Below are 12,231 nucleotides of genomic sequence, written 5' to 3'. Positions count from 1 at the left end.
CTGAATTGAGTCAACTTTGGAAAAAGATAAAACTTAAAGTTACTAGGAGCTGCTATTTTATGTCTGCTTTTTAAAATCTTGTTCATGGATCTGATAAAATCCAGATCTCTATTATTTTTAAACCCATGCCCCTTGGACACTTCAGTTCTTTTCAGTTTTTGGCTTATGCACAATTCATTCTTTGCAGCTAATTAAGCAGAAGAAGCCTGGGAATAAAGTTTGAAACAAAATTAATAAAGTTCTTTACCTAGTTTAAAAAAAAAGAAATTAGAAAAACTATAGATGTTGCAAACAATGCAAGAAAAAAAAAGGTGATTAGAAAATCTAAAAGATAGTAACACCTCAAAGAAGGAAGACAAATTCTAGATAGCCACAACAATATAAACATTGCATACTGATTTTCAACTTTCAGAAAAAAGCAATGTACACAAGCACAGGGTACTTAATTATAGAGGTAGTTAATTATAGATAAAGAGCAAAACACAAATGTTATCCCTCTTAGCAATGTGAAAAGTAAAAGTACAAATGACAAAAGTTGGTAGATAGAATAGATAAGAGATAATAGGAAGAGCAGGGAACTAATAGCCTTCCCTAAAAAACAGAGTTAAGCGATACTGTCTGTAGTTTATGAAACAAGAAATAAAGGTCTAAGTATATCCCTCAAACAAATAAATGCAGGAACTAAAAATCACAATAACTACATTGGGATGAGAGATAGAATAATTGAGGTAAAGCCTCATTTATCACAGCACAAAATTAGTAGACAAAATCTAAAGTAGATAAATCAAATAATAGCCGTATATGAGGAAGAAATCACCAGAAGAACTAAACAGAAACAGTTAATAGGGTTAAAGATAATAATCTCAGAGGATTAGGACTGGGGATAGGGAGGGTTAGAATAGTGAAATGTTGCTTACATTACGTGCCTTTATGTACATACCTCATATTTTTTAAAAACCATGTGTGTGTATGACTTGGCTACATCAAAAGAAGCTGGGACATTGAAACACAAATCTTTTGCCACTATGAATCCTCACCTGAAAAAGAGTGCTGGCAAGGGGCTGTCTAAGCAAAGCTAGCTCCTGATTCTGTTAGTCATCTTGCCTCTCCCCCAACCCCTGCACCAAAGCTTATGGTCTTTCTCTTATGACAGAAATTTAACACAGGCGGGGTGCCTGGGTGGCTCAGTGGGTTAAAGCCTCTGCTTTCAGCTCAGGTCATGATCCCAGGGTCTTGGGATCGAGCCCCGCATCCGGCTCTCTGCAGGAGAGCCTGCTCTCTCTCTCTCTCTCTGCGTGCATGTCTCCTACTTGTGATCTCTGTCTGTCAAATAAATAAATAATGCTCTCTCTCTCTCTCTGCGTGCATGTCTCCTACTTGTGATCTCTGTCTGTCAAATAAATAAATAAAATATTTTTAAAAAAAGAAATTTAACACAGGCAATGGATTAATTATGAGCTGCTTCATTCTCCACCATGGAAATTACTTTTTACGACTTTATATGAATATAATAAACAAATATTTAAACATACAACTTGTTAAATTTTGACATATGTATGTACATATATGTATACTGTGAAACCAGCCTCATAATCAAAATATCCATTACCCCCAAATGTTTCCTTATATCCCTTTGTAATGTCTTTCCCCTCAGTCTAGTCTCCAATGACCTCTGCATTCCTAGGCAACCACTGATCTGTCACTATAGTCTAGTTTTTATTTTCTGGAGGTTTATATAAATAGAAACATACAGTGTTTTCTCAATTGTTGGTCTGGTTTCTTTCACTCAGCATAATTATTTGAGATTCATTCATGTTATAACATGTATCAGCAGTTCATTCCTTTTTATTAATTAACACTATTTTGTTGTATGGATGAAACATTCACCTGCTGATGCATTCCAACTTCTAGTTACTACAAATAAAACTATTACAGACATTGGTGTACAAGTGTTTGTGTGGACATATACTTTCATTTCTCTTAGAACGTGCTTAGGAGTGTTAACTGTTGGGTTGTACGGTAAGTATATAAGAAACTGCCAAACTTTTCTGAAGTGAATATCATTTTATATTCTCACCAGTGTTGTATTAGAGTTACAATTTCTCATATCCTCATCAAAAGTTGGTATGGTCAGACTTTCTAAGTTACGCTGTTCTGATAGGTGTGTAGTGGTCTTTATGTGGTTTTAATTTGCTTTTTCCTAGTGATTAATGATATTGAGCATCTTTTCACATATCTTCTTTGGTGAAGTATCTGTTGAAATCTTTCACTCATTTCTAAAAATTGAGCTCTTTTTAAAATTTTATTTAAATTCAGTTAACATATAGTGTATCATTAGTTTCAGAGGTCAAGTTCGGTTATTCATCAGCTGTATGTAACACTACTGGGTACTTACCCAAAAGGTAAAAATGTAGTGATCCAAAGGGGCACCCCAATGTTTATAGCAGCAATGTCCACAGTAGCCAAACTATGGAAAGAGCCCAGATGTCCATTGGCAGATGAATGAATAAAGATTACACACACACACACACACACACACACACACACACACACTGGAATATTAGCCATAAAAAATGAAATCTTACCATTTGCAATGACATGGATGGAACTAGAGGGTATTATGCTAAACAAAATAAGCCAGTCAGAGAAAGATAATTATTTCACTCATATGTGAAACTTAAGAAACAAAACAGATGGTCATAAATGAAGGGAGGGAAAAATAAAATAAGATGAAATCGGAGAGGGAGACAAACCCTAAGAGACTCTTAACTATAGGAAACAAACTGAGGATTGCTAGAGGGGAGGTAGGTGGAGTAATGGAGTAATTGGGAGTTGTTTCTTATTACTGAATGTTCAGAATTCATTATATATTCTTGATACAAATTCTTTATAGAATATATTATTTGCAAACATTTTTCTTCTAATCTGTATCTCCTATCTGTCTTAACAAGAACAGAGTTCTTAACTTTGATGAAGTTCAATTTATCACTTTTTTTCTTTTATAGATCCTCTTTTTGGTGTCATATCTAAAGAATCTTTGCCTCATAGTTTTAGAATTTACATTTAGCTCTATGGTCCAACTTGAATTATATTTTGTAGAGTATGAGGTATTAATCAAGGGTTTAAATTTTTTAAGCTTTTAATTCCAGTTAGTTAACATACAGTATTAACATTAGTTTCAGATGTATAATATGGTGATTCAGCAATTCCATACACCAGTTTGTGCTAATTACAAGTGCACTCCTTATCCCCATCACCTATTTAACAAATCTCTTCACTCACCTCCCCTCTGGTAACCACCAGTTTGTTCTCTGTATTTCAGAGTCTGTTTCTTGGTTTATCTCTCTGTTTAACTATGCTCATTTGTTTTGTTTCTTAAATGCCACATATGAGTGAAATCATATGGTATTTGTCTTTCTCTGATTTATTTTGCTTAGCATTATACTCTAGCTCCATCCATGTCATTGCAAATGGCAAGATTTCACTCTTTTTTATGGTTGAATAGTATCCCATTGTATATATATATACCACTTCTTCTTTATCCGTTCATCAATCAATGGACGCTTGGGCTGCTTTCATACCTTGCCTATTCAAATAATGCTGCTATAAACATGCAGCTGCATGTATTCCTTGGAATTGGTGTTTTTTGTATCCTTTGGGCAAATACCCACTAGTGTGATTGCTGAATCATAGGGTAGTTTTATTTTTATTTTTTTTAAAGATTTTATTCATTTATTTGAGAGAGATTTATTGAGAGAGATCACAAGCAGGCAGAGAGGCAGGCAGAGAGAGAGAGGAGGAAGCAGGCTCCCCGCCGAGCAGAGAGCCCGATGCGGGGCTCGATCCCAGGACTCCGAGTTCATGACCTGAGCCAAAGGCAGCAGCCCAACCCGCTGAGCCACCCAGGCGCCCCAGGGTAGTTTTATTTTTAACTTCCTGAGAAACCTCAGTACTGTTTTCCAGAGTGGCTGCACTAGTTTGCATTCCTACCAGTGGTGCAAGAGGGTTCCTTTTTCTTCACATCCTTGCCAACACCTTTTGTTTCTTGTGTTGCTGATTTTAGCCATTCTGACAGGTGTGAGGTGATATCTAATTGTAGTTTTGATGGTAAGTGGTGATGAACATCTTTTCATTCGTCTGTTGGCCATCTCTATGTCTTCTTTGGAAAAATGTATGTTCATGTCTTCTATTCATTTTTTAAAAGATTTTATTTATTTATTTGACAGAGAGAGAGACAGCAAGAGAGGGAACACACGCAGGGGGAGTAGGAGAAGCAGGCTTCCTGCTGCTCAGGGAGCCTGATGCGGGGCTCAGTCCCAGGATTCTGGGGTCATGACCTGAGCCAAAGGCAGATGCTTAACGACTGAGCCACGCAGGCGCCCCCTTCTGCTCATTGTTTGATTGGATCTTTTGTGTTTTTTTGGTGTTGAGTTGTAGAACTTCTTTATATATTTTGTATATTAACCCTTTATCAGATATATCATTTGCAAATACCTTCTCCCATTCTATAGTTTCCTTTTAGTTTTGTTGATTATTTCCTTTGCAGTGTAGCTTTTTATTTTGGTGCAGTCCCAATGGTTTATTTTTGCTTTATTAACCCCCTTGTCTCAGGAGACATATCTAGAAAAAAGTTGCTATGGCCAATGTCAAAGAGGTCACTGCCTGTGTTCTAGGATTTTTATGGTGTCAGGTCTCACATTTAGTTTTTTTTTCACATTTAGTTCTTGAATCCATTTTCAATTTATTTGAATGAATAGCATATGGTGTAAGAAAATGGTCCAGTTTCATTCTTCTGCATTTTGCTGTCCAGTTTTCCCACAATTTGCTGTCCTTCTCCTGTTGGATATTCCTTCCTGCTTTGTTGAAGATTAATTTACTATATATAGTTGTGGGCTACCCAATCTCTTTAAAGAAGAACCTTCTGAATTAATTTAATTTAAAAAAAAAGAAGAACCTTCTGAATTGGTTGGGGTTTTTTGGGTTTTTGTTTGTTTGTTTTGTTTTGTTTTGTTTTGTTTGCATTGGGAATAAACACCTGAATACTAGGAATTCTATGTACAGGAGCAGAAGATAATTCAGTACATACGGTTTCAATAAATTTTTCATGATTTATTCTTACTGACTCCCTTACCTGGTATTTCCAAGTGTCAAACTTCTCTAGGGTCCTACAGAGCAGAACAACAGCATCCTAGGCTGTAAGCCCCCTCTGTCACTTCTCTGAACTTCTTTATCAATCAGCATCACGTCTACTGTCTTTCAGAAACATATTGAAATCATTTTCTCCTAATTCCTTCTATTATTACCTTCATTTAAAAATTTGTTTAATGAGATCTTGACAGGGAGAGGAAATAAAATTGTTGGTTATTCAGCCACCTTGATCCACAAGTCTATATACTTGTCAAATTTTAAAGTTCAAAGTGTTTTCTGAATTTGGGGGGTATATTTGTAATCAGGAGCAATTAGTGATAAGCTGGACAAACCTTACATTGTTTACCCATTAGTAGAAATTGGAGGATTCATTAGGGTTAAAGCTCTGTAAAAGAGATTAGTAGACAGCAATGAAATCTAATTCTCCATTGCTCCATCGAAAGATGGATTTAGTCCCTAAACTAACAGTCAAATAATGGATATGCATAAAATTGACTCTAATGAGTAGAGTATTTTTGCTATACTTCATTTCATTTGTTTATATTTTATCCTAATTTCTTTTTGAGTGGGTAGCTCTGTTGAGATGCTATGGAAACGATTTATGAGACTATACTCAGCATGGGGCTTTATTCACTCACTCTCATGGTCATAAGCAAGAGTTGGGAATTTTCCTCTGAGAAAAGAAGATTTACATACAATCTAATGCTGGAGTCTAATCAACAGCCATATTGAAAAAAAATTCTATTTTATAACTACAGAAACAGTATTGGTCTGCCATTATGTCACATAACCAGTTGCTTTGTATTTGCCTCAAGGGAGGGCCTAGACACACTTGGATAAAAGAGGCTAAAATGCCAAGTTATCTAAGGACAACGTTGCAACTCTAGATTTATCTGATCTCACAGTGAAATGGTTTTCCTGGCCTCTCAGTTTTATTGCCAGTCCTTTTCTCCCCCTTGGTGATTCTAGTTTTACAGTGTTTAAAGTTCTGAACTTGTGTCCCAGGCCTTTTATTGTTTTTCCCAACAGTAGTTTGTGCTTCACCACAATTAACCTCCCCACCTTTGAATTAAATTTACTAACCTCTCCCTCTGGACTGATCTCTGAGATTCACTTTCTATACTCACATTTCTGTAAGCCAGTCCTTGATTAATAGTTTACTAGGCATGTACCTATGTTCATATTCTTTTCCACCAACCCCACGGGAATGTTTGGACCATTGTTTTTTAGCCTTTTGAACTTTTGCCCACAACATATTTCAGCATCAACTTAAACTGATAATATATCTTTCCCTAAAATCCTTCCCAGTGTTTAATTTTTCTACAATGTTTAGAGCATTTTTGTCCTATTACAACCAAGAGCCATCTGTTTCTTTTCTTTTATTAACATATAATGTATTATTTGTTTCAGAGTATAGGTCTGTGATTCATCAGTCTTACATAATTCACAGCACTCACCATAGCACAGACCCTCCCCAATGTCCACCACCCAGCCACCCCAGCCCTCCCACCCCCTCCACTCCAGCAACCCTCAGTTTGTTTCCTGAGATTAAGAGTCTCTTATGGTTTGTCTCCCTTTCTGGTTTTGGCTTGTTTCATTTTTCCCTCCCTTCCCCTATGATCCTCTGCCTTGTTTCTCAAATTCCTCATATCAGTGAGATCATATGATAATTGTCTTTCTCTGATTGACTTATTTTGCTTGGCATAATACCCTCTAGTTCCATCCATGTCATTGAAGATGGCAAGATTTCATTTTTTTGAGAGCCATACATTTCTTAATTTGCTTCTTACTTGTGTCCTGTTCCCCTCTTCCTCAAGTTCTGACTGTTGCAACTTTCTTTTCACTAGATACTTCTCTTTTACCCTTCCTCCATACTTGCTCTTGAGTGTTGTGTTCAAATATAGCTTAGAGATAGTTTATGTGATTTAGGTCTCCATTGGGAACCAGAATGGATTTTGTAGAGTGCTAATGATAGTGAAATTTTGGACAAGGAAAAAATCTTAGTTTAAATTAAATGAATACCATAGGCAATCTCATTTTGGCCATAATCCTACTCTAACCTTCACTGGTCCAGCTTTGTAAAGGTAAATTGCAATATTGTTATAAAATTGTCAGAAGTAATTTAAGAATTCATAATTAAGAGGATGTATTTGAGCTAATGTTTTCTGAATCCAGAGCTCAGGATTACTGGAATGGTTTTATCCTAGTGCTTCTATATATTTTATAGGTATATTCTAATTTATAAACTGATTCCATTCACAAATGATAGTCTTTAGTAATTTCCAAGTATTACAAGTGGAAGTGTGTGTTTTTTCTCCTTATATGTTGAAGTGTCTGAAACTTCAAAAGTTTGGGGAATTACAAATTAAGCAGACACTACCAAGGGAAGGCAGTGACATCCAGTATATACTGCTGACTTTCCTATTCAAAGATGTCACTGATTTTACCCACACTTGTAGGGAACAAAGCCTAAATCTTCAACCAGAAGCCCTTTATATATGACATAGATACAAACTGCTTTTTGATTTGTGACTGCAGCTGCTACTTGTAGAGACTGTCACCATTGGTATTTCTGTGTTCAAACTGTGGTCAGCTAAAAAAGCTTTGCTCAGAAAGCTTCCAAATTCCATATTGTTGCATTCCAAGCTTGCCTCTGCTGCTACTTTCCCAAGCATCCCACAACTATGTCATGTTATTTTAAGCTATGCTTTAGTGCATCCTTTAGAATATTTCTTATGCCACCCTTACTTATGGTTATGCCATAAAGCTCATTGTACCAAAGATACTTGGGTATCCTTCTGTCACTGCATCTCTGCAAATGTCAGCATTGAACATTGTTTAAATGCTTACAGACAAACTGACATCCAGAATCTCAGTAATGGTAGTCCTCTCTTGCTATTTCACATTAAACATGATTCTGACTCTGACAATAGAACAGTGCAATGAGGTAAATTGACATCTGTGGTGGTTATGGATTTCAAAGTCATACAAAAGTTCGACACAACTTACTTCGACCATTGATGAGAATCAGTTCAGTAAGCTTCTATACTTCCAGCTTTGTTCTGGATATTAGGAATAGAACTGAACCTAGAAACAGATGATCATAGAAGGAGCCCATTTCCCCCCTTTGTGTTAGTAGTTGTGTGTTTGAAATAACTCATCTTTCCCCTTGATGTGCATCTTACACAGATTTCACCTTGTTCAGAGGACATGTTCCTTTAAGGAGCTTCTTATCAATGGAAGGAAAAATTACTATTTACGATATGGGAGGCATTATTTGGCAAGTGTTAGGTGATCCATAAGCCCAAAACTGGGAGGTAAGAAAAACCAGAGATTGAACTGGTTTGTCCTATAATTTCTTGCTATGGTAATCTCCTCAAACAAAGATACTGTTCTTTTTTATTCTTTCTACTTTCCAGTTACTTTGCATTGGATGGATAGTGACTTTTTTAAAGATTATTTACTTATTTATTTGACAGAGAGAGATCACAAGTAGGCAGAGAGGCAGGCAGAGAGAGAGGAGGAAGCAGGCTCCCTGCTGAGCAGAGAGCCCGATGCGGGACTCGATCCCAGGACCCTGAGATCATGACCTGAGCCGAAGGCAGCGGTTTAACCCACTGAGCCACCCAGGTGCCCCTGGATAGTGATTTTTAAGTCAAACTACCTAGGAAGCAGAATTCAGTGACTACTTTTAGCTCTATTGAAAACTGTTGATTATGTTTGGGTTCCATGTTTAGCTTTACTACATAATTTCAGTCATCATCAGACATATTTACAACAGGGGATGGCAATCCCTGGCACTCACACCAGAGATGTCCAAGGTGCCAATTTCCTTCGGCATTTGGGCTGATTGCTGCCATCTCTAGCCCCACCCCACTGGGGCAGCTTCCATGAAATGCTGTGACCAATGTTGAGTGCTCTTGTTTGTTTGCTCTCAGCAGCTGGCACACTCCGTTCAGCAACCGGAACATATTGTGCTTCTCTCCTTGTCACACTGCTTTTTAAAACTTTACTATCTCCTGTTATGTAGTGCTGTCACTGTACTATAAAGCAACTGGGGATGTGTGTTTTTTGTCTGTATATGTTAAAGATAGTATCTAATTCACTGTCTTCCATATGGTAAGACTCAATTCTTACTCAGCAAACAACAATACCCTGAGTGACCATCTCCAGACCTTTTCTTGAAAATCAGAGCATGCTAAGGGTTTTTATAAGATTGGAAGTGTGTTCAGTGCCAGCTTCTGTATTCATTTTGTATCCATGACATACTCATCAAACTAGTTTGGGCAATCCTACTTCACTCATTGGTCCTGAGACACTCACAACTTTCCATGGTAGAATCACCTGGAGATTTTGTTAAATACCTCAGGGTATAAATAGTTATATTTTATTTATTTAAAGGTCCCTGATGATTTCTGATGGGTGATGGAGTAATTGCAGTGGTTGCAATAAGCAAAACAGACTTAAGAACATTGAAAGATAAATCCTTAAAAACCAGTGATTTACCAATTTTAGAAATCCTGGTAGGTACCCATCTCCTCTTGAAAAAGATGAAGTACCGGTTTCTATAAACACATTAACTCTAGGAATGACAGAATAAAAATTGAAAACCATAATCTGTATGAGCGCCCCATTTTAGCAGTAGCAAAAGAAGACAGACTTTTCAGTCTCCAGATGAACCAGTTAAGTAATATACAATATAGCAGTTTCTCTAAATGTGGTTCAGGGACCTCATGCATTAAAATCCCATAGTGAGCAAGCTGAAAAGTCAGACTCTAGTGTCTCACCTCAGCCTGTTCAATCTAAATTTGGAGAGGAAGAGGCTGCATTTTAACACCCATACCTAGTGATTCTGATACACAACAAAGTATGAGAGCCATTGACCTACCAAGTCTCTCACTCTCAAGATCCCTTTGATTTTATTACTGTCAATAGTTTTTAGTGAGTTTTTAGTCTACCTTGCCATGATTAGCCCTAAGAAATAGGCCCAATTAGGGTCCAGTAAGATTCTGGCTTTAAGGAATGGTTTATTGATAGTCCTATTATTCTTCCAACAGGTAGGTATTTATTATGGTCCTACTATGTGCCTTTAACTCTCAAGAAGTTTATGAATAATTTTCTATGAATTATCCATATAATCAAGTACATTAACCATAAAACATAAAATAAATTAAATTTATTCTGTGTCATGGTAAAAGGACAGAAAAGTACCCAATAATTTTGTTGGTTTAGATATTGGAAAAAAATATGTACCAGTATCTGGAAAGTCACTAGCAGTAATGGGTATACCCCTCATGTCTCACTGTTAACGAATTGTTTCCAGCTGAGATACCTGTAATCTGCAGGTGCTGTTTACCATGTAATTTTACCATAGGAAACAAAGGTGTAATCAGTTAATAAAGTGTAAAGAATTAGATTTTTTTGTATTTACCCCAAAGACACAGATGTCGTGAAAAGAAGGGCCATCTGTACCCCAATGTTTATAGCAGCAATGGCCACAGTCGCCAAACTATGGAAAGAACCAAGATGCCCTTCAACGGATGAATGGATAAGGAAGATGTGGCCCATATACACTATGGAGTATTATGCCTCCATCAGAAAGGATGAATACCCAACTTTTGTAGCAACATGGACGGGACTGGAAGAGATTATGCTGAGTGAAATAAGTCAAGCAGAGAGAGTCAATTATCATATGGTTTCACTTATTTGTGGAGCATAACAAATAGCATGGAGGACAAGGGGCGTTAGAGAGGAGTAGGGAATTTGGGTAAATTGGAAGGGGGGGTGAACCATGAGAGACTATGGACTCTGAAAAACAATCTGAGGGGTTTGAAGTGGCGGGGGGGGTGGGAGGTTGGGGTACCAGGTGGTGGGTATTATAGAGGGCACGGCTTGCATGGAGCACTGGGTGTGGTGAAAAAATAATGAATACTGTTTTTCTGAAAATAAATAAATAAATAATAATTTAAAAAAAATAAAGATTTTATTTATTTATTTGACAGAGAGAGATCACAAGTAGGCAGAGAGGCAGGCAGAGAGAGAGAGGAGGAAGCAGGCTCCCTGCTGAGCAGAGAGCCTGATGCGGGACTCGATCCCAGGATCCTGAGATCATGACCTGAGCCAAAGGCAGCGGCTTAACCCACTGAGCCACCCAGGCGCCCAAGAATTAGATTTTTTTCCCTTGAGCAAAATGTCCAGCTGTGACCTCCTCCTTATGCAATAGGAAAGCAATATTCAAAGAGTGAAGGCTGTTTTGTTCATATTCTTCACCTTGCCTCTGGAGGCCTTGCTAATGAATGCAAAACTCAAGCTATAATACTAGACTTTTTGTATGAGCAGTCACTGATTTTTGTCTTTGCCATAGTACTAAACAGAATATAGTTTCTCATCCTACCTCTAATTGAGACTCAAATAAGGGCATTATGAATAGGGATCCTCTTTCAGCTTAAGTAGTGTTTCATGTTGTTTTCATCTGTTTTTTATTGAGAAAATAGAAACTATATTTAAAACATTTTCATATACAGTCCATACCCTTCTAATAAACATGATTTATGAGTGTTCTATACACATCAGCAGCCTCTCTTAAGGGACTTTAAGCTACTCCTAATACCCGTGGAAGCTACGGTTGTTTCTGCTATCTGAAGGAGTTTGTTTCTCCCTTAGACTTCCTCCTCTGGAAGCTTGAGTTCTCACAAACTCCCATCAGACCCTTTGGAACAATTAATATATGAGCATATTCTCCTACTATGACCACCATGATACAAGAATGTGCTAGAGGCCCTACCAGAACACCCACAGAAACTGAGACCATGAGGGAACACAGAATATGAAAAAAAAAAGTCTGGAATATAGTTGGTGATGGCAAGGAGGGTCTCCATCTGGACTTCAAAATACCTTTCCCCCTAGAAATGGCATATACTATAACATACTCTGTAAAACTCACTTACCTAGACAAATTCACCTATCCAGATCACAACCAGGAATCAAGCAGTAAACAAATGGCCTCTAAACTGCCAGAGAATATGTATTTTACTTACTGGAAAAGCCATTCAAAAATGCACTGACTGCCTGTTTATTCTGTTT

The 12,231-nt window shown here is 37.3% G+C and overlaps 1 protein-coding gene across 1 annotated transcript in view; it reads left to right on the top strand.

Moving 5' to 3' along the window:
* EDA (ectodysplasin A) overlaps positions 1–12,231 on the top strand; it is a 491,171-nt gene that overhangs the window by 315,858 nt on the left and 163,082 nt on the right. The window lies entirely within an intron of this gene.

The sequence above is a fragment of the Neovison vison genome, chromosome X (assembly GCF_020171115.1).
Source record: "Neovison vison isolate M4711 chromosome X, ASM_NN_V1, whole genome shotgun sequence".
Classification (NCBI taxonomy): domain Eukaryota; kingdom Metazoa; phylum Chordata; class Mammalia; order Carnivora; family Mustelidae; genus Neogale; species Neogale vison.
This window is presented reverse-complemented; position numbering and strand designations above follow the sequence as displayed.